This window comes from Mastigoproctus giganteus, chromosome 13 (assembly GCF_048544385.1).
Source record: "Mastigoproctus giganteus isolate SK-2022 chromosome 13, ASM4854438v1, whole genome shotgun sequence".
Classification (NCBI taxonomy): Eukaryota; Metazoa; Arthropoda; class Arachnida; order Uropygi; family Thelyphonidae; genus Mastigoproctus; species Mastigoproctus giganteus.
In genome coordinates, this window is record NC_143587.1 from 132,394,724 (window position 1) to 132,418,310 (window position 23,587).

Consider the following 23,587-nt stretch of genomic DNA (forward strand, 5'->3'; position numbering starts at 1 on the left):
CTCTATCGGGGGAATTCCAATTTCAGTTACTGCTCATAAGACTCTAAATTCATCTCGTGACGTGATATCCGAGTGTGATCTTATGGAAGTGTCAGAGGAAGAAATCTGTTCTGAACTTAACCCCTAAGGAGTGGCAGAGCTACAAAGAGAATTTTCGTGCCTAGGGATGAGAATCCAGTACCCACTAAAAATTTTTCACAGATTCATTAAATACATTACAGGCTATATGAATGATGAGATGTAATCCTCATCTAGTCCTGTCCAGGGTTCAGCAGAAGTTATACTCTTTTAATGAATCTATATTCGACATACATTTCTGCTGGATCCCAAGCCATATTGGGATCAGAGGTTGTGATCTGGCAAATAGTGCAGCCACATTATAACAATCTCAGAGGAGTCGTAGCCTGTTAGTCCCCTATACAGACTACAGGCATATGATACACTCCAACTTATTCTCCAATTGCAACAATCTTGGCATGGGCTTGTCACGAACAAACTATTAGATAAAGCTCTGTAGTCTAATATTGGCAGTGTAGTCTGTACAGGAACCGTAAAGAGGAAGGTGTTCTAGCTCGCCTCCGCATAGAACAGTCATCTTCTCGCTCCTGCTGAGCAACATGCTGAGCAGATGATTTTCTTATGTGTAAGAATTGTGGAAATGTTTTAACCATTCGGCATATTTTAACTGAGTGCCCACGTTATGGACATGAACGTGCTTTATAGTTTACCTCTTTGTCACCTGACTGAGCCTTATCCACTCAGTCAGATTTTACCCGACAACGACCAGGTGTCAGCCGTTTTTAATTATTTAAATTCAATACACATTTTAGTCTTATTTAAAACATATCTTTTACATCGATGATATACCACTATCGTTATTTGACATAGTGACCTAACTTTTAAGGTCACTGAAATATTTTAACTAATCTTTTCCATGACTTGGTTTTGGCGAATTATAGCCTTAGTTGCTAATGCGCCAATAAAACCCAAACCATGCGAAAAAGGCTTATAGTTCAATTCCCATCTAGAGTGGAAGAGCTATTAAATTACTTTTTTTCCTCACACAATGGCCAAGTTTCTCGTGCGAGGGATCCACTTGAAACCTACCCACCCTCCTCCCTGGACATGTTTTCATCAAAGCACGCAATTTATAGATCCAATACACTGACACCTCAATGGTTTGTTTCTTTGGCACTATAAACATAATAACTGCTAGATTAACCATGCGGGGGGAGTAGTCATCGTAAATAATATGAACACTCGATCTAAATTCGATTTTACTTTCTCTCTGTGGGAGCTCATGGTGAATATTCGAGTGACTTTGACTTTTACTTTGTAACAACTGTGTTGCGACCGGAACAATATTATAAACCACATTCTGCAATTGGAGATCAGTTTCTAAAACAATTTAGTCGCATCTATTCCTATAAGGCGATGGTCAGGCCACGCCCTGTGTACTGCGTACAGGTGGTGGAGGCCTCATTTTAGGAAGGATGTAGAGTTGCTTGAGCGAGTACAGAGAAGAGCAACAAGATTGGTAAGGGTTACTGGAAAGGGTCGTCTTACGAAGGAAGGCTTACGTTCTGCAAATTGCAGCGTCTGGAGACTAGGTACTTGCGAGGTGATCTGATTGAGGTGTATAAGGCCTTTAATGGATTGAGCAAGTTGAATGCTGATGGGATTCTTCCTCTTGCTCAGATTAAGAACCTTTGGGGACATAGATTCCAATTGAGGAAAGACAGATGTAGAATAGATGTGCGGAAATTTGCCTTTAGCCAGCGGGTAGTTGATTGCTGGAACAAACTTCCATCTGTCGTTTTAGAAGTTGATAGCTTAAATAAATTCAAGGATGAACTGGACAAACGTTTGGAGAGAATGGATATGTGATTTTCTTTTTTTTTTTTTTTGGCTGATGCTACATAAGCTTGCTTTCTTGCATCACATGCCTCGATTATTACTATCTGCATGACTGTTGCAGCGTTCTGATCATGTCCTTGTTGCTAATTGGCCATCATTTTGACACCTGTAATTGTTATTTTATGATTATATATTAGATGGGAATTAAGTTTATTTTTTATTGAAGTCAATGTTTTGAATGTTTATTTTTTGCCCTAGTTTATATTTGCAATATGATTGTGGTCCACCTTATGTCTGAGTGGATTGGAGGTCTTATAGCTCGTTAATGGAGCTTAAAACACAAAAAAAAAACAGAAATTAACAATAGGAGATATGAGTATAGTGTGGGATATGTTTTCATTTCATACAGTGTTTATTTTTCACCCTTTAAAATTCGACATTAGTCTAGCGTGTTTTGCAATTTAACACCCTAAAAAGTGATTACAATTTAATTGTAATTACCATAAGGAGAATCAAATACGAGTGAGGTTTAGCGTTAAATTTTTTAAGCAAGATATTACTTAAGATATGTGTTCTTGTAGCCTGAAAATACTCCTGCTTAAGATCTTTCCTACCAGCTAATAAATTACTTCATTAATCTCTGAAGAACCGCGGATTAGTATTAAATTAAGTTTCTCTTTTCTCCCCTCTGATCGTTTATTGTTAAGCTAAAAAATAGCTGTATGGGGATGTATGCAACTACGTTAAGTAATATTAAATCCACCAGAGTGTGGATCGCTGGGAAATCTTAAAAGTAATTGAAATTCGATGTGCATTTTTGATTACCATCATTGAAGGTTCTGCATACATAACAACCCTGGAGAGATAGGGGAAATAAGAACTGCATATCTGAAGAAAATGAGCATTTTAGATAAAAACTGCAGCTAAGTTAGCAGGGGCAACATTTATTGTCTGAGCAGAAAGCTGTGTATAGAAGCACAAACTCTGACGTGATCATAAAGCTTTCGAAATTAATCTTATGATTACTATCGATCTTGAATATTGTAATTTCAATCACGTATATCGGTAAACCCTGTATAAGCGGATGATATTTTTCCTTTTTAATATTTGTAATTTAATTGAGAATGCATACATTCGAATACAAATGTTAAAAATTAAGCAACATAACAATTGATTATTTTTTACCTTTTGAGTTATTCTTAATGTTACTAAAAGCTGCTATGTGGGGCTCTAGTATTTGACGATATTTTTATAATAGCCCACTATAATTATTTGTATTATATTCCCAAAATGGATGCATATAGAGAAGCTTAAATGCTTCACTCTCAGAAAATATCTGTCTTTATTCAGCATCATTCGCTTCTGCGTATACACTGAACCTGGAATCTGTTTATGAATTCTAAGTTGGTGTTAAAATTTTCAAGGGCAGAAGCAAACTTTCCTCATGGGAAAATAGCAGATGGGTTCCTGGTATTAAAGCCATTTCGCTAAAGATAAAACTGACCTGCTAACGTCCCACTTCTCTTCTCCTTCGTATATGAAGTTACTACACCTGGTCCCTTTATTAAAAATATTTGGGCTATGTGCAAAAATATGTAAATCGAAGTTACGTGGTGTGTCACTTGCACAGGAGCGTATTATAAAAGCCGTGTAATTCCATTAGTATCCAAATTATTACAAAAATGGGACATGGACAGGATTACATGGGATTGCAAAGAGCTGTGATTGTCCATGAGAGTTTAGCAGATGCTACATCACAGAGAACGGCTGCGTCTGTCGAATGTTCACAGAAGAATCGTTGACAAAGGTTTGGAAATATATGGAAACAGGCTTAAGAACTGTGGCCGAAAATCTAGTGACAAAGCCAATTCCTTGAGTTGATTATCAAGAGTAACTGTCGCCAAACACATTAATTTAATGCAGTACATCACAAGGCACCAGCACTATGCGAAGAATCTTACAAAACTATGCTTTACAGGAAGAGACCACGGAAGCCACTGATTTCGGACACCAACCGGAAAATGTATCTAGGAATGCAAGGGAAGGACGCTGAAGTCATGTGTCCGATGAGTCTAGACTCATCTAGGCTAGTCTAGCTTTACAGTACTGATAGAAGAGTGAGAAAACATAGCAAAAACCACACAAAGAATTCGGACCATCCTGTTGCATATCGGCAGCACACACTGCTAGAAGAGGTGTAATGGTGTGGAGCATGTTTACGTGGCATAACCTTAGTGCCCTGATCCCACTAGAACATATCTGAACGTTGTTGAGAATCAGATACATCCGATTATCAACAGATAAGGGTAGTTTCAAGATCCTAATGCAGTCCTTCACCGCACCAAATTTTTGTGAAGAAATGGTTTGAAGAACATGAGGAAGACTTTGCCAACCGAATTTGTGGGATCTCAATCCCATTGAGCATCTGTGGAGTGAAATGTAAAGACAAGTTTCGTGACCACAATCCCCTTCTCAGGTCACTTCAGGAATTGAGGATAGTTTTGTTACCAGATGGTCCAATATTCCTCGGGTCACTTTTCTGCCTTTTGCTGACTTTATGCTACATCTTGTTGGAACAGTGATTAAGACCTACAGCGGTCCATAACGCTATTATCTATGGCTATAAGAAAGTGGTCAGGCCATTGTCCAGCCAACTACATCCAGTTATTAGAAAATATCTTCAGATATCGCTCTTCTGTTCTTACCTTCAATTCATTCTGAAGTAGCTGCAATCTGTCTAATGCTGCTTTTACACTAATTTAAAACATCGTTTTATTACTAATCACTACAACGGATTTTACTGATATTAAGCATTAAAATATTTCTGATCTCTCGCCTACGACTTTTTTTTTTTTTTTTGGTAAAGTTCCAAACAAAAGTTTGGATAAAAATTAAAATATGGTTTTTAACAGATGAAATAAACCTGAATTTGGCACAGCGGCATTCAGCGTAATTTTCTTCCCCTCTGTCTCTTTTCTACCTTCCATAACTGGAGATGACGATCAACTTTTATCCTTCTTCAGACACCGTACATAATCGTGCAAAATTTTCAAAGTTATCGACTACTGCTCGAGTTCCTCAAAGTTTCGTTCTTAACCTGCACTTGCCCCATTACATAGGGACTTTCTTCCATCGACTGGAAATTTTGCCCACAGATACTCCAATGAAGCTTCTTTTTTCTAGTTGACAAATTTGCACAGTTTTTCTTCTAGAAGGGTGTAAACCCTACTGAATACCTAACAAAAACACTTCAGTTTTGAACATTGTAAGTGTTAAACAATTTATTGGCTGGTCAACATTTATTGAAAACACAACCTGTTCACATTACGGTGCGGAATTTTAACCAATACAAGCCATCATTGAATTAGTGTGACGGGGAGAATTTAGGTATTGCTGGGTGCTCCTCTTCAACTACAGAAATATGAATTTTGAATAGAGCTATATACTGAAACTGGTGGAAGATGATAAGAAGAATACGCTGAAAGCAGTCTCAGAAGGAAATATGAAGCTTCCAATAGTTGAATTGCATTTGTAACTGTTGGCACTTACCTGAAATCATACACAAGATATTGTTTGAATTTTCTAGGATATGTTTATCCTCTTCCAGACAGACTTCAATTTTTTAAAAGAAAAACCGTAGCAAAAATTGCTTTAGGAAGGGCATTCCGAGTTACTTCAAAAGAAACAGAAGCGAACGACATTCATGATATAGACGGACCTTGAACTCTGCTGCATTTTATCTCAAAAGAAGTCAAATAACGATTTTTCTCCAAAGATACTTTCCTCCTTCAATAGAAGAGTAAAGGGCATTAAAAGACTTAATTTTGAAAGTAAAAGACTAAAGGCCAAACGCCCTATTTGTCAGGTCTATAAAAGAAAAAAATTAATAAGAAGCTGAATCAAGCAGAAGTTGAGACAAAGCTCTTATTCCAATTATTCTATGAAGAATCCAAAAGTAGCCCATTGGAAATTGCCCCTAAAACCATAAAAACATTTTGTGGATCCAACTGCTGCGTACCCCCAAAAGGTTTCGTTTTAAGTTACCACAACCAGTAGCTTTTACATATAACAGTTTGTTTTACATTTCACTTGGAATGAACAATAATATTTTATTGGTAACTAAAACATAGCAGTGTCTTTCTTTCGAGTTACGTTATCGTCTTCAAGCAGTTCAACAAGTTGCAAATATTAATTTAATTCTTTAGGACTAATTTTCTGGGTTCCTGCTATTAATTATAATGAGATTAGTATCAACAAGCAATTGAGTGCCATTTTAAATACAGCAAGATGCGCGAAAGGCCATGGAAAATATGGATTAAACCGCACTCATATGTTAATCCTTAGTGGAATCTTCTAGGAATTCTGCTATCAACACACAAAAAATAAGAGGAATAACGCAAATGACATTTCACTATAGCAAATACTATTGATTATTTTTAGACTTTACCACAAGAAAGAATACGAAGGCCAGGTTACTAGAGAGGATTACGCTCTTCCCTAAAGCATATCTTGGCTTCCGGATGTAAATCGATATACAGTCTTCCTAACTACCTGTTCACCACAAGTTTCTCCACCGGGAAAAGTTTTGCTGGACAACATACCCTTTTATCCATGAACTGCTGGAAAGCAGCAGCAGACTAGAAGTAGGTGGTGGTGGTGGTTCTGAATGCTTTAGTACTTATCTCTTATAAAATACCACAGTAAATAAACAAATCTTGACAATAATAACAGGGTGACGCAACGTCTGATGCATTTAGAGTCGTTCTGGTTCTTTACGATGGTGCTCTGGCACATTGAACATTGCATGAGTGAAATCCTCTGGCTATGTTGCGAGGTTTTATTTCTTCCAACACTTCACACGGGTTTTATCTATTCTAAACAATCTAATCATTTCCAGCCTGAGATAGCTCCGTGTCCATAGTAACCAAACTTTGACGTCACTAGTTGAACTCGGTAGTTGCTCTCACTTTCGAAGAATGAGGGCGCTTTCATCCACTAGGTGTCAGTAGCAACGGTTGTAGCATCGCTCTTGTCGTCTGCCAGTACACACTCACACCAGTAAGCTAGTGGCATTAAAGAGGCTGTGGATTGCTAGCATGAGTTACGGGGGGAGGTAGCGTCAGATCTGTCGGAAAGAGGAAGAAAAGCCAGTCCTTAAGAAGGTGCCACAGGGATGTACATCTATTAGTTGAGGTAAGGTAGCAGCGAATTATCCAAACGATAATGCACGTATATGGAGTACTGAACTACAAGAGCGCCTTATAGATGTTAGTAGCTCTTCTAGTCGCTGAATTTCGGTCAAATGAATGTTTGTTCTTGTTTACCAACTGGTGGTTAGCAACAGAATATGCCAAAAAATATAGTTTATGAAATTAGTTTTCTTCACTGTGTTGCTAACCATCAAAGAGGTTCGGGTTCTATCCAGAATGTTCTTTCATCTCAAGCCTCTAATTGCAGAAACAAAATTATTTTGCTTTATAGAATCAGTTCTTGAGAATTTTTTTTCGTTTGTGATCGTTTCGTCATTTGGGATATCCATTAGTCACTAATTGGAAGACAGATTAACTAATTTAACCTGCATAAATAGTCGTGTTTTTTTGTTTTATCTTTCGATTATTATAATTTCGGTTGAGCTTTTTGGGCATATCCAAGTTTCGATAATTATTGGTTTAGTTTTGTTGTAAATTTAATTATTTCTGTACCGCCATGACCATCGTTTGCTCTTTCTAATCTACACTATGTTCAGCTGCTTCTTTTTTAACTTAAAGTAGAAAAAAAGTCTGGTATACGATAATCAATTGGGCACCTACGTTTTATTTGTCTTATTTCTTTCGTTATTTCCTTTTCAGATTCATTAGACTCCCGGGGAAAAATGAGGTTCGTAAGAGGTTTTTTTTCCCAATTCTTTTGATGAGAAAAGATTGTTTGTTTTTTATAATATTTTTCATACTTTGTTTACAGTTTTTGAAATTTCTATATTAGTTTATTCTTTGCCCCTTTCTTTCGTACATTTTATTTTTTCTGTTTTTTTTTTACTTTATGTATTCATAGTCTTTCTCTCTCGCACACCGACGTGCATAATTAATGGGAAAGTATTTCCATTATAATATTAGTTTACAAAGTGGTGTTTGGTTTTCACAAGATAATATGGAATTTTAGACTTTCAACGGAAGAAAACATTTCATAACATCGAAAATATCATATGACGCAAGTTTGTTAACAAATCAGAAAAAATGCTAGCATAGAATGTTTATTTTTGAACTTTCGGGAATTATCAAAAGGTTCTCCAAATGATTCGCCGGTCCATTATGGATGTAATGCTACACAACATGAGTTACGGTATTTAAAATGATTGAGTGACGCAACCGTCGACCACCTGACCAGCGATTCAAGTGATCGAAAACACCGTCACAAGTCTTATCTGATTGGACACAACAAATGACATAAAGCCAGTTATTCATTTCACTTTTTGATAGACCATGAAAACAAAGCAGGGAACAGCACTGCTAAGTTTAAACATCTTGCAACATCGAGACAGTTAAATTCCGTTTATCTCTGACACATCTGTATTTGATTAGCATTCCATTAAAAGAGGTAATCTCGCAATGATATCTTCACGCGGTCCAGATCATGTCATTACTTTACTCAGCCACCGGTTTTTCGGTTGGAGTATCCAAAGGTTCGTGGACAAAAAGTATTTATACTCACAATGCAACGTCTGAATACAGTCATTCAAAAAAGAGATTCTTCACTGTTCAGCCCAAAGGATCTTTGACACATAACAATCACTAGAGAAAAGTCATAACTGTAGTAAAATATCATGCCAAATAAATCAGTAGTGAGGCCAGATAACTTCCCAACATCCATTTTAAATATATGTAGTCCCCTCATTGGTGACATCATCCATACTATATTCCAACGAATTTAATGAGAGAAAGCTACCGCAAATTGAAATACACACTGGATGAAACAGATTCAGAAAATCTAAAATTAAAAGGCACTTTAGCCATTTCAGACTATTTGTAATGAGCTTGGTCTCCTAAAGTTATTTGAGAAGACTGTACTCCCAACAATCATTCAACATTGCATTCTTCCTCACTTACATACAGGTATGCTATTGGGATTCAGAGACACTGGATAATAGTTCCCAGTCCTATGTGATATTCTATGGCCGGAAAACTGCTTATAACAGAATATCGATTACAACGACCATTAATGCTTGGAGTGTTACTTTGAGATTAATGCCGAATTACTCACCGTTCTTTTGATTTTAAAATACAGAAAATCGGAAAATACACAACTCGTCCACCACCATACATCCGGTATACAAACAGGGGAATGCCGAAAGGAGTTCAATCTACTTTACGATTTGTAGCACTGTTGAACTCATTCACGTGTATTCTCTGATAGATTTTCCTGTTTGCGTATCAGAAACCCTAGTTTCCAGGAGCATAAAATATATTACTTTCACTAACTTAAGGACACTGTGAAAACTATGTCCATAAAAGTCGTAGTATCGTTCACAAGATTTCAACCCCAGCCTTCCCACAACGGGAAGAACCCCAGTGTGAGAAAAGGCAATAATCACGTCCACAGTGTCATTTTCGAGGGCTCATTCTATACGCAGATAACATCAAATACTTTATTCCTAGACGTAGTTGAAATATGCTTGAAGTCATTGATAAAGTAACCAAAAACTCCAGAAATCTTGAAGATTACGTCGATTCAAATGGATTAAATATAAATCCTGAGAAAGTTGCGCAAATGTGTTTTGCACTTCCCATAAAACAAAAATGGCATGATGATTCACAAATTCATAGAATAACGATAGTCGGTCCATTTAACTCCCATACTTTCTTATTCTCCAACCTCAATCGGATCCCTTGACGAGTAAGGACTGCTTACCAGAACATCAAAGCATTAGAAGAATGATTAATTATAAAGATTATAAATGCTCTTTCTATTGACAATATTATCCAAGGACAAAGGAGAGAAACAATTTTGATCATTTTTATTATCCATGACATTGTATGTCCAACTATTTTCAAAACCCACTAATGTGTTGGTCTTGAAAACAATTTCATAAACTGAAGTTAATGAAGTGAATGTTAAAATGCCGGAGTGATTTTTGAAGATCATTTGGACATACAATGTTATTGACTATAACCATGATTGAAATTATAGCATCTAATTACTAGAGATGCACTCGTTAAAAAGAATATGAAGTTTGTATATTTTGAACAGTAGTTATATTGTAGTATAATATGAATGACAAATTAATGTAACGGATTCAAAATACACTCACTGTCAAAAAATAAATAAACTCTTTATTCTGTATCTAGTAGTAGGCAAATATTTTTTTTCCAAATTACAGCACGTACATTTCTCAGCATGAATTCCATTAGGTATCTGAATATCTTCCATCAAGATATTCGTAAGCTGCTGTGCTGTGGTCGGTAGAGAACTATGGAACCGAACTGCTGTTTCCAATATGTCCCAGACCTTCTGATTCGGATAGCTTTCGAGAATTAGGTAGCCAAAGTAGATGTTAGAAATCATGAGAGTGTTCCTCGAACTATTCAGATACGAATTTGCATTGATTTTAACGTCTTTAAAGAATCCATTGATGCAGGATGAAGTTGGTTCGACATGACAGAAAGATATTCATGGAGGGAGCACGACTTTTTTACAGTATGGGCAGATAGACTCTCTACCAATAAAATATGCGCCTTACCCTGATACCAGTTCCAGCCGCTTGAGTATTGGACACAAAACAGTCTGGATGCATGGCTTCATATGGTTCGCCATCCTACCATTGATGAAAAAAAGTGTCAATCAAGACTTGTATGACCATACGATCCTTGTCCAGAGGCCAGTCTTGGCGTTTGCAGCATCCTTCCAATCAGATCTTTCGATTTTTTGTAGAAGTTGTTTTTATATAGGCTTAGATCGGTTGAAATTGAGTCTTTCAATGACTAAATAAAACATTTTAAATCATTTGAGGTACACTGGCAATTGCCAGTGTACAATTGCCAACGCGCAATTGCTTTAAATTGTTGTGGTCTCTTCGAGAGAGGAAGTCGGAGTACCGACTTTCTCTCTCGCATTTCTTTCTTTTAGAGTTGCATTCTTCTTTCGTCTTCCACTCATTGTATAATTTGAGAAGGCTGAAAGTAGCCATCTCAAAATTGTTCATGCTTTTACAAAGATTCCAAAGAACACGGCGGCTGATAGTCTATTTCAGATAGTGTTTTGACCGCTCCAAGAGAATAGCATGACACTGAATCAGAAAACGAAAGGCAAGTTAGGTAAGTTCTGTCCTAAGCGCCGGAGCGATCGCATATACTTTGATCATTTAGTTTCAGGAGAGTTCACTGAAGCTGTTGACCAATATAAAGATCCAGTCATTACTTTTCGTCCTTCTCATATGAATTTCTTTTTCCCAGCGCGTTCAAGTTACTAGATTTAATCAAGCTTTTGGCGTCTTCCTTCAGAGGGGATTTCGCTATCCTGATCCTATTCAAGCAACTTATCCTTCGTATAATATATTTTGTGATATTATTTGGTCACCTTACCAACAATATTATTTGTCTGGCTATTGCAAACTCTAGTTGTATATGAATAGTTAATTTTTTCACTGTTATTACTCCTTAAAGCACTTCCAATGTTCTTTATTCTGTGCATTTCTAGGCGCGTTAGCATATATGCATAATGCATCTAGCGTCTTCACCAGATCCGTCCTTCGTCATGTAACAACTGACCTTACAGTGGAGAGATTTTGATGAAATTTTATATTTATATATTAAAAAAAAAATGTTGAGTCGTTCCAATTTGATTAAAATCGGACCAATAGAAATTCCGCAATTATTAATATATTTTGTTGCCGGTTTCATATGATAACTTGACTTTCAATGAAAGGATCTCTAAGATATTTTATATTTAGGCCTGTTGGAATGATTTGTCTGTTCTTTCCAAATTTCATGAAAATCCGGACAATAGAAACCCGACAATTATTATTTATTTTTTCATACATATCACATAGGTTTCTCATGTACCATATCATCATCGGCATCATCTTCTTCAGCCATTGTCTATCCACTGCAGAATGAAGGTCTCCTCAGCACGTTTCCATCAACTGCGGTCTTGTGCTTTCTGTTGCCATTGTGCACCAGCTTATTTCACAATTTCAACAGTCTACCTCATCTTTGGTCTTTTTCTTGGGCGATTAGAGTCAAGCGGTATCCATTCCAAAATTCATTCGGTCCATCCCGTCAGGTGATTTTTTTTTTTAGGTATCAGAATTTAATTTATATTACTTAGTACCGTGCACGGGTCGAGAAGATGAACGTTTTTTGATATATGTGACCTGCCCATTTTCATTTTAAGCGCTTTATTCTTTCAATGGTGTCACAGACTTTGGTTTATTGGCGAACCCATACAGGTTTTTCGATCTGTTTTGGTTATGTTCAGAATTCGGTTCTCTAAAATTCTCTTTGTGACCCCCAGTCTTTATAAAGCTTTGCAATTCAATGTCCATGTTTCGCAACCATATGTTAGGACAGTAGGATAAACTGATCACTGTGGTAGTGCGTATCTGTCAGCGGTACCAGTGGTCCCCCACAAAACAGGGTAAAGTGTCACCGTGACGAAGCAAAAACTTCCAGGGCCAGATGATGGTGTGAGTAGTGCAGGTATCGTGAGAACAGTGTTCTTGTGTTGTTTATGTTATTCATCTGTCAGGCCTCTTAATTACTGGAAGGCCCACACCAGAAAGAGGCATTCCAGCATCCGTCCACGACACGAGGAGAGAGGGAGAGGACCCAGGAAAAGAAGTTGGGAAGTGGGAGAAAGCGTTAAGAAAAATCGGGGATTCACAAGGAAAGGGTTCCTCAGAGTAGGAAATCAGAGGCCATTAGTGAGAGAACACCCAAAGACAGGTGAGTGAGGTTGCCAGAAATCACCTGGAGAGGTGGAGTGGGTGTGGTTCTTCAAGCCCTGGTCACATGTAATAAGAAGATCCGCTGTATTTGGTTTACTTTGTTTGCAAGGGGTTATTCTGTCTACCCTGCACACCAGACAGGAGCACTATAAGATATTATTGGGAGGAAACAGCAGAGGGTCCTTCTTTTGAGTCGCCAGTCCTTGCGGTTGACCCTAGGCAAAGCATCTCTACCTACTTTTTTACGTTAGCTAATTGTGTGAAAAATGTCCATTTATGGTCCTATATGAATATGACTCCAAGATATTTTATTGTAACGCAGGATTTGAGGGATGCACCCTGAACGCGCGGATACACTGATCAAAAAATTTCGCTTGAAACAGTGTGGCAGGTTTGTCTTGAATATTAAGCTTTCCAAATGCTTGATATCCAAATTTTATAGCCATTGAATTTCCATCATGATATTTCCATCTGTTAAATTTCTTAATCCAGGTAAACATACATACCTTTCAACTTCTAGTTCTTGTCCATCGGCCATGATTTTCTTTTTGTGTGGTAAATTTATTGAAATACACTGTTTTCTTGATATTCATCTTCAAACTGAACTGTTTGCTTCCATGCTACAGTTCTTTAATGTTTTGCTGCAACTCTTCCGAATCATTAGCGAAGAGAATGACATCATCTGCAACTTATAAGATATTCAGGTAATCTACATTTATTTTCAGTCCTTTATTATCACAATTTAGTTTGCAAAAAAATTTATTCTAAAGAGGCAGAAAATGGTTTTGGAAAGATTATGTCGCCTTGTCGGACCTCTTTTTCTATGTTGATCTGAACTTTATCATTCTTGACCAGTAATGATGCAGTTGCCTTTTCATATGCTGATTGGAAAATATTGACGTAAACTTTGTCTCCACCTTGGTTGATTAGGGCGTTGATTAAGGCTTGTTTTGTGATTAAGTCGAATGCTTTTTCGTTATCGATGAACACTGTTCCGTTCGTTCAAATGTAACGCACTCCGTATATCATTAACTTATTACGTATATTATTTTGTTATTTACATTTTATCCCAAACTTTTCCTCTTGTTTATTAATGAACTCCTTCCGCTGACTGGAAATCCTATCCATAGTTTTGCAGTGTTAGTAAATTGAATTCCACCTTACAGTTTAATAAACCTTGCCAGACCCAAACAGCTTTAACTTCTTTAATATCCACCCCAATTCCTCGAATGGAATAAAGATAATTTAGTTAATGTAAATCCTTCTAATACTCAGTCCTGTCTTCGATGATATTCATCGAAGATATGCATTTCTCAAATTTCTCGAAAAGTTTGCATATCCTTATTACAGATTACCATGACTCCTAATATGTCTTGGCATAAGCATATCACAAATTTTGCTTCCTCTGCAGTTAAAAAACTGGGTTTTCCCTTTCACTCTTGGCGTTATTTTCTCCTAAACAGCTACTCACTCTGTACAAATCTCAAATTCACCCTACTATAGAATATTGTTTCCCCAATAACTTCTCTCCCCAAAGGTCGCGGGTTCGAATCCCGCCTCGGGCTTGGATCAGAGCAGTGAAAAAAAACCTTGGGAGGTGCATAATGGACACAGAAGTTGATGCGTCAACAACTAACAAAAAAAAAAAAAAAAACCTCTCTCCCTACCATGGAATATTGTTTCCCCATAACTTCTCATGGGCTTCTAGGCTCCATTCAAAAAAGACAGTGAGGTTAACTAACGACCCTTCCCTAAAAAGTCTCCTCATTCTCTTCTCATTGACGTTCTGTTTCTGCTGCATGCCTTTTCTATAGATATTTCCATGGGCACTGTTCTTCTGAAGAGGCTTCTATAATTCCCTCTTCTTCCTTCCAAACACGTGACTCAACCTGTCAACATTCATTTACTGTCCAACTTCAAACTCACAGAACTAACTTTTCTTCTTTCTCGTTTATTCATTCAGCTTTAGCTTTCTAGAACAACCCTCCTTCGCATTTAATTCCTAAAAATTACAATCTACAGAAATTCAAGTCTAGTATCAATAGGTATCTTCTTTGTCTTCCCAACCATCAACTCACGTACGGTACTAAGTACTATAATTTTAATACCTTTCATTTTTTATACATTAACAATAGTTCAGATGCTGATGTTTTATGTGAAATATATTTTATTATTACGTTGACTTGACCACAGACTGTTATTTGCAACTATTAGTTTAGACGCCCACTTACATTATATATATTTAAAAAAAAAAACTGAAATATATGAAATAAATCGAGGCTGTCTCTTTTTGCGAAGAGGTAGGGTAACCTCTCGTGCACTTCTTTTATACTGACTCTTTCAAACAATTCTCTGAACAGCTACGTATACTGCGCTTACTTAAAGTCACAATCACGAGAATTTATTTAACCTTAATTCTTCCTGCGTCGATACTTCAAGGCGCTTGTTTACATAAACAATCATGAGGCCCCGCAGGAATTACGGGGCAACGTTATCAAGTCTCTTAATGTCATTTCCCAAGATATGGTTCAGCCTCTTGTAGAGAACATGTTTGCCTGTGTATGTGTCTATCTGAAGATGGAGAGCATCCTCGTTCTTTTTGTGAATATTTGTTAACATAAATGAGTTAATTTTATGTAAAATTTCCCTTATAAAGAATTGCCTTGTACATCAGATTAAAATCAGGATGAAAAACAAGTCTTTTAGCATAAGTCTTTTAAAACTGCCATGACTGCATGGCAGCATTATCATTAAATATTAGTATTATTAAAGTCAGTTTTGGTGAAATAATCTGGTACAGCCAGATAGCTTTAAATTATCAGTCGGCCTAAGAAACGCCAGCTTTCTCACGCTCCCGTGTAGCACAGTTGGTAGAATCGCCGTCCTCCCCACACCGAGCGGAAAAGACCTGAGTTCCAGTCCAGTCGATGACGTGAGGAATATTTATGTCCATTTTACACAATGTGGCTGAGTTAATTGGTCTCAGGAGAAGGTATCATGGTTTTTGACCCATATGGATTCAGTGTCCATATGGAGAATTTTCATAATGTGGCTTATTTAGTCGGTCTCAGGAGAAATTTCAACAACCTTTTTCCTCTGCAAAAAATGTACAAAAAAGTCTTAGATACTTTTGCAATTAACAAACACCTGACTATACCGGTTTTCTATTTTTGCTACAGTAAGACTTTCACTAACTCTGTTGAATCGAAATGGAAAGAAAGAGAAGATTCCATTGAAAGACATTAATCTCCCTCAAATTGTAAAGATCCATCACGAATTCCTTGAATATTGCACTACTAATAAATAACGATTTTCTAGCCTTATAATTTTAGAGATCAATTCCTTAAAAATTTGCATATTTTTCTGATGATTCGCGTATATTATCGTATAAAAATGATCGCGTACTTTACCTATATCAAAAACCTACAGACAAACTCTGCAATTATTTAGCTCAATTTGGTTACTGACTTTTCGAACAGAATTAGATTCAATTAATTCCAACAATTTATAATTGAATTTCACCCTCGCTGTCATCAAATAGTTTTGCTTTACTCTCTGTGTATAACTCAAACTATAACTAAGTGAAGAAATCGTCCCCATTCACACATTCCATTCTGTGTCACTAATTAAGCTCTTGTCTAAGTTACGATAATTGCCCTTTAATTTTTGTTTGTTTGGAACTCCAGTTATAATTGGCCCTCCATTTTTCTTTTCTTGGCACAATTCCTTCCTTCTCAACAACTTATTGTGCAATTTTATTTCGCATCATCGCTTCTTGAAGCAACTCCTTCTTCGTTCGTCTCGCTGTTATTCTTTAATTTCCGTGAGTTTTCTAATTGATTTTTCTCCAACTTTCCCCTAAAATCCTGATTTAGTCTAATGATATTCCTCACTTCCATATCTTTCCTATTCTGTGGCATCTTTTACTGGATCCCTCTACGGCTTTGTGAGATTTCTCTAAGATTTCCCTCCTTTACTGTTCTTTTTTAAGTAGCTTTTAGTATCCATATTTCTACTGTCTCTTAACTTTTGAATGATTTGCTATTTTACTGTTATGGCAGCGAAGACTATAAAGAATCTTTTACAACCCTTCTTCGTGCTTTCGTGTAATAAATTTAACTGAGAAAACAGTTATTCGATATTTTTTTTTTTCATTTTTGGTTGTCTGTAATCTATACCTTCTTATTTTTACGCGTTAACTTTTCTTCATAAGACTTAAAATCCAGTCGTAACTTAGTTTCGTTTAATTTTACTTGGTTCACAACCACCGATGGGAAAATTGTAGTCGTCTTTCAATTCATTTTTCTTTCAGTTCAGAGTGAAATCTGTGCCATACTTTTTACAAGTGATTTAGGGAGTGAAAACTGTTTTCCAGAGATTTTTATGGATACTTGTAAAAAATATAATCACGTTCATACTTCATACGGATAAACAAGTTATTCTTTTGTGACGCTACATGTAGCTTTGCCTTTGATTATGTAATTGGCAGTTTGTAGTTGTAGAAGCTTCAAATTTTCCTCTATTTGATTATGGATCTATTAGCTAAGTCGGTTCATGAATATCCTGAGTATTTTTGTGAGGTGTAATAGGATGGATTCTGCTCAACTGATGCATTTTCGCTTTGTAGTATCCTACTGGTTTGATTGGAAAGATCTATTGGACAATGTATTCATAAGTTGACTTTTGAGATTGATTGGTAGATAGCGGGTCCTCCTGAAACTGACGTGGTTTCCTGCTCAACGTACTTCGAGTTACAAGTGGTTGAAATGTGATCATAGATATGCCATAGCATCAAATAGGTTCCGGGTAATGGTTATCTCTGGATGAAATCAATCTCAGTACTGTTAAGCTCAATTTAAGGACAGTGAAAAAATTGGTTATATCTGTATAACGAAGGAGTTTTATGCGGAAATACCTTGTAAAAAATTTTGGGACCATAGGTTGTTTGTACATAGACAAAATGCGGTAATAAGAGTGAGGGGAGAACTAACAGAAAGAGCTAAAGTTAAAAAGGGAGTAAGACAGGGATTCTTACTTTCACCTGGTTTGTTCAATGCTTTTGCCGAAGTGATAATAAAGGAAGCACTTGAGAATAAGAAGTGAGGGATTAAAATAGGTGAAAAAGTACCTACAGGCTATTAAGTTTGCAGACGATCAGACCATACTAGCAGGTTGCCCTGCTATACTGCAAAAAATTATCAAAAGTCTAAATAAGAAAGCGCTGAAGTATGGAATGAAGATAAACATTATGAAAACTAAGGCAATGATGATTGGTGAAAGGTTAATTCCCCTCCGAATTGAGATCGATGGAGTAAGAATATATACCAGGTTGAGCACTTTAGGTATCTGGGGCAGTTATTTGCACAGGACAAATCATGTCAAACGGAGATTCAATCCAGAATTGCAATGGTAAATTAACCTTTCAAGAATAAACTGTCCTTGATTACACAGAAGATGTCACAAGTAATTAGGAAGAAGATAATAGAGACATATCTGGTCAGTCGCACTATATGCAGCAGAGACATGGATTCTAATAAAGAGAGACAAAAAGAGACTTGAGGCCTTCGAGATGTACTGGCGCAGAATGGAAAAAAAATTGAATGGAATTTAAATTTTTCTATCCTGCGCCACTGAAAAAGTGTCAAATATGGAAGTATTAAGACGTGTCTACGAACAAAGGAAACTTTTAGGTAGAATAAGATCAACTAGACTAAATGGGTGGGCCACGTGATTCGACATGGTAGATTGCTTCTGGATGCAATGGAGGGGACTGTGGAGGGAAAACGCCCTAGGGGTAAATCAAAAAAGACCTTCATCGGGACGTTGCTGGATGAAGCAGGACTTCAAAACTTTGAGGAACTAAAACAAAAGGCACAGGAAAGACAAAGATGGCACAGCTCATCAGAGGAACTGACCAGTCACAATACTGAATTACTGATGATGAGGTTGTTTGTTAGTTGTGGTTAGCTAAATCCATTCCATGTTATTGGTTATGGTCCCTTCATTTTCTCTCCAGGCTATATTCAAAGAACTGAGTAAAAATAAATAAATCATTTCCGAATTCTGGTTCATCAGAAGCTTGCTATCATTTATCGGCTTATTTAATTTCCCCGGAATGGATGACAGTCCTATTGCTAATTTCTTTCATTTTGTAAGTGAGTACCAGTATGAGTTACTATTGACTGCTGCCAAGATTTTAATTACTAGGTGTAACCGAGGTAGATAGATTTCTTGCGTAACTGCTGGACCCTGTATGCATAAACATGAAGATGCACACAAGGAACTGCATTTTTCAATCGTGATATCTAACATTTTTAAATCTAGTACTTAAGAGTACGAAGTTTGTATGGAATGTCCAAGATACTTTCGTCTGTCCTAGAAGACTGAAATTTTTCACGCCGCTGCCTTTCTCATAGTTCTCAAATAAAATACTCAAAAAAGGTTAGATTTTTAATTTTTAGTAGAGCAAATTACAATTTTAAAATTGTAATTTTAAGGACACGTCTGTTTAAAACAACGATTTTACGAAATTATAGAAGGACAGTTTTCGTACCCACTGACTTCCTGTAATTGTCCTTTTGAATTCAAGCATCTTAAATAACCAGTACTATAATGGTTTAATTATAGGAACCATTAATAAGTCGAAAGGTCAATCGTAAAAGTCGCTCTGTTTTTCTCAATGTCAGCTTCATGTGGCATGGTCCATGTAGTTTATATAAAAAGGTTTTGGAGTATATATATTTTTTTTTAAATTGCGTTCAATTTATAATAAAATAAACAATCCGGGCGAAGATCTCAAACACCAGCTAATGTCTTATAAAACGATATACTATCTAAAGAATAGTTTGGACGGGCAAAATTTGTTTCTTATACTTCAGCTATCACCATGACATGGTGATAGCTGAAGTATAAAACCTTTCAAGTCTTTTTGTTTATGTTTAGTGTTTAAATCTCCAAAAATATCTTAACATTCCATTTTAAGGAATGAATATTCTGTTCGATAAATCTAGAAATTTTTAAATGTTCCTGTTTACTCAAGAGTAGCCTTGCTCAGTGTATATCTGTATATTTTCTTTGGCTGCGTCTGTGTACACCTTTGCTTTCGTTCTGGCTGTAGTTTGACCCAAATAAAAAGTTACTATGTCATGGAAATGCAGTTTGCTGAATGGTGCTGCATCAACGTATCTTGAATTTTATACGAAGGTAAAAAATAGCTCTTTTATTGATTTGCATTACTCAGTTGGCAAGGTATGTTTGACAGCAACGGCTTGTACGACGATACCGGGTCACGTGGTTATCCGTCACGTGGTTTCCTAAACTCGAAGTACTGTTTTTACCACGCAGAAAATTAGTTGCGTACCGAGATTGCAGCTTGAATAAAAAATAAATCCGAGAAACCTTGAGATTAATATTTTATACGATGGTGTGTGATTTCTATCAAAAGAAAGTTTTTACGATTTCATTTCTAAATCTGGATTATAGTTGAATAGAAATAGACTCGCTATTTTTCTATCAGAATACCTTTACTGTTTGATAGCATTCACATTCTGTAATGCAGTGGACGTCCGTTTTGTAACCAGGGGGGTCGTTACACTGATATTCAGAAATATCACCGATAAGCGGGCTATATCCATTAACACGGAAAGGTCATGGGTTTGAATCTTCTTAACAAAAAATGTGGTTAAGGTAACAGCTTGGAAGTGAAGGGAGAGTCGTCCAAAAAGAAGAGAAATAGCGTAAAAAGTAATTATTGTTCGTTAAATAAGCTCTTAAACCGAAGTGTGCTGATTACCCTAAGTATCCGTTTATGACCTTTATCTCTTCATTTCTGAAAATGCGTTTACAGCGCGACAGTTTCCCATATCTTAACTATCCTTTCTTTGTTCTAATCTCTTTTCTCCTACGACCGTTGTTATCTACCAAAAAGCTGTTTCTCAGGTAACCGTCTTCTTCCTGCTGTTTTATCTTTTTATCTATCTTCATCATGGTGCAGTTGATTTTCCTGGGATACTCATAAGCTATCATTGATTTGTCTTTCGTTTATTCGTGAAGTAGTGTGGCTCTTTAGCTCCGATAGAAATGGGATTATATTGTGACTTCACTTAACTGCATGTTATAACTTTCTAATAATAGCTGGTTGTTTTTCTGGAACAGTAAACTTTCATCCATTCTTTCTTTCTGAAAAATAATTCTAGAATAAGATAAACAAAAAAATAACGACCTCTGAAAACTTAATCTTATGGAAAACTTTCTGAAGACAACTCGAGGATATGATTGTAGTGACAATTCGGGAAAAGAATTGGAAGAATGACAGTAGCAGTTCTGTTTTTTTTTTGGGGGGGGGAGGCGAGGGCATGCTTTTAGTGGCACTGTGGACATGGTTCAATGTGAATAGAATTGCTATGGTTTTATTCAGATTTCATTAATTAATTAATGAAGTATATATATATTTTTAATTGTACCTCTCCTTGAGTTATTCCGTTATCCTTCTGTCATTTTTGAGAGAAAGAGAAAAGATAAAAACAGAAGAGATTTAAGAATGCATTCTACCTTTTGGTAATAGAAACAAGAACAGCTATCCGTGGCTTTTCGAAGCACGTAGGAAGTTAAATGGGCAAACATCCTCTCCAGAAACTGCACTGCCAATTATTAAAAACCCTAATGTATTTATATCTAGGTCTACTAGTGTTTCGTTAAAAGAAAGAAAAGTAAAGATTTAAAACGTCGGGCGGTTAGAACTCTTTTGCTCTTTGATCAATATTTTTCTTTTTCAGATATTTTATTTCCCATTTAACTTTGCTGGAATTCATAAGTCACAGACTTTGTTTTAGTTCGCCTTATCTTTGTCATTTCTTCGCCGCAGAAGATCCGTTCCCTTTTTGAAATCTATACTTGTTCCAGTGTGCTATGGTTTCTAAAGAAAGGGAAGAAAAGAGGGCGATGGAAGAAACACAAGCTCTAGAGACAGCGACAAGAATAATAAAAGAAGGAAGCCCAAGAGATAGCTAAAAACAAGAAAGAAAGTAAAGCGGAACTATATGAACAGTAGACAAGAAGTAATATAATGCGCTAGAGATAAGAAACTAGAGAAGAAAAGTACGGAGAGAGAGAGATGCATCTTCAATATACCCAAAAAATAAAACAGTTTTTAAAAAGGAGGAAGAAGAAGAGGAACCGGAAAACAGGGAGTGTAGCAGCAGAAGCAATAAAATAAGCCACTGTGACTTGACAGGGTAATTGAGGAGAAATCAGTTCACCAACAAAAGATGTTGCGTCTAATGCAGAAGTGTCCAACCCGCGGCCATGTTGGTAGCCCGAAGTGTTATGCATCACCCAAATTTAAAACCAGCGTGAATCAAAAGATAGTTTCCCATTTACTTTTAAAAGTATCTGTTTTCATCAATCGATTTTTGTGTATTGTTTTCTGTATCTTCCTCAGTATTTAAGAATGTTGTCATGACCATATAATAAGGATCTCATTAGTCTTAAGAAATGAATGCTGGATTTTCGTATTTAATTATTAAATATATAAACAAAAATCAAACTCTATTTGGAAAAATTAAATGTTCGTTTAGAGGAAACGAAGTGTTTTGCAGCCTGGCCTACTTCTCGCAAGAACCCACGCGTTTAGGAACCTTTTACTATTTTATGTTTTGGCTCCTAGCCAAAAAGGTTTTATGTCCCTGGTGTAAAGGATGAAATTAATAAGGTTTCTAGGAGAAAGATAGCTTGAAACCAGCTGCAAGGAGAAAGACAGGTGCTTACGATATTATACGAGTTTAGGAAGGCGGCTGTTTAAGGTCTTGGAATTTGAAAACCCTGAAATTATTTCCATGACACAATATCAAGAATGAAAACAACATTCGTTGGAAAGGAACTTGAAAGATAAATAATTTAAAATTGCTATGCTTTGCGTAAGCAGGCTTATAAATATTCTCGCTTAGTGTCTCCAAAGTACTGAATGCCCTGCTGCCTGATATATAACAAGAATGACTTTAATTTGGTGTAAATAAAAACATAATACTAAGAGAATTCAAGGTCCCGTATTGTACTTAACTGAGATTATTCCTTTAATTTGTTATGAGTATTCCGCGCTTAATTTAAACCATATAATGATCTTCATGCACCACCTGTATGAAGGATCTTTTTATATGCATTATCAGCCTCACTCCATGGAGTCTCAATGTAATATTTACAGTTCTTCTTAGACTGATTCTGTAAAAGCGACTAATGACATAATTGTGTGACTAATCCAAAAGCAACTCGTAAATACCATCATTTAATAACTTTATTTTAATAATTCATGATGTACGGAGTGAATACCCTCGAGTAATTTGTATAAACTACATTAACCCAGATATCCCGATCAATTTCCATAAGAGTAAACTCCCCAAGAGCAACCAGGCTGGTAGTCACTGAATCTCCAGGGCTGAAACCACGTTGTTCAGCAGATAAAACGGAATTCAGATAGATAACATTATGCGGTACTCATCTGTTTATTAGCTTTGCCTGAAGATGGCTTATAACTTGAAACCTCACATATAAATCGATATTATAAAAGCTGTTTGAATGCAATTAAGATATCTAAAAATTAATGGTTAATAACTAAGACAAATGACCGCTAACAAAAAGAGTTAGCGGTCGTTTGAGATTTTTTTTTTTTTGCTCTTCAAAACCGGGATTTTTTATTCTATTAAAGAATCAAACCTTGCGTAGAATACACGAAACTTCCAGACACCATACGCTGATGTTTGGGCAACCTGGCGCTTATTCTAAATACCTTGTTTTCAG

General features: G+C 36.4%; 1 protein-coding gene across 1 annotated transcript in view; it reads left to right on the forward strand.

Annotated features, from left to right (window-relative positions):
* The first annotated feature begins 6,869 nt into the window (after positions 1-6,869).
* Positions 6,870-23,587, forward strand: part of LOC150076446 (voltage-dependent calcium channel gamma-2 subunit-like) — a 112,615-nt gene continuing 95,897 nt past the window's right edge. The window contains exon 1 of the mRNA XM_090387800.1: positions 6,870-7,050. The gene's annotated coding sequence lies outside the window, so the exon portion shown is untranslated. The remainder of the gene's footprint in view (positions 7,051-23,587) is intronic.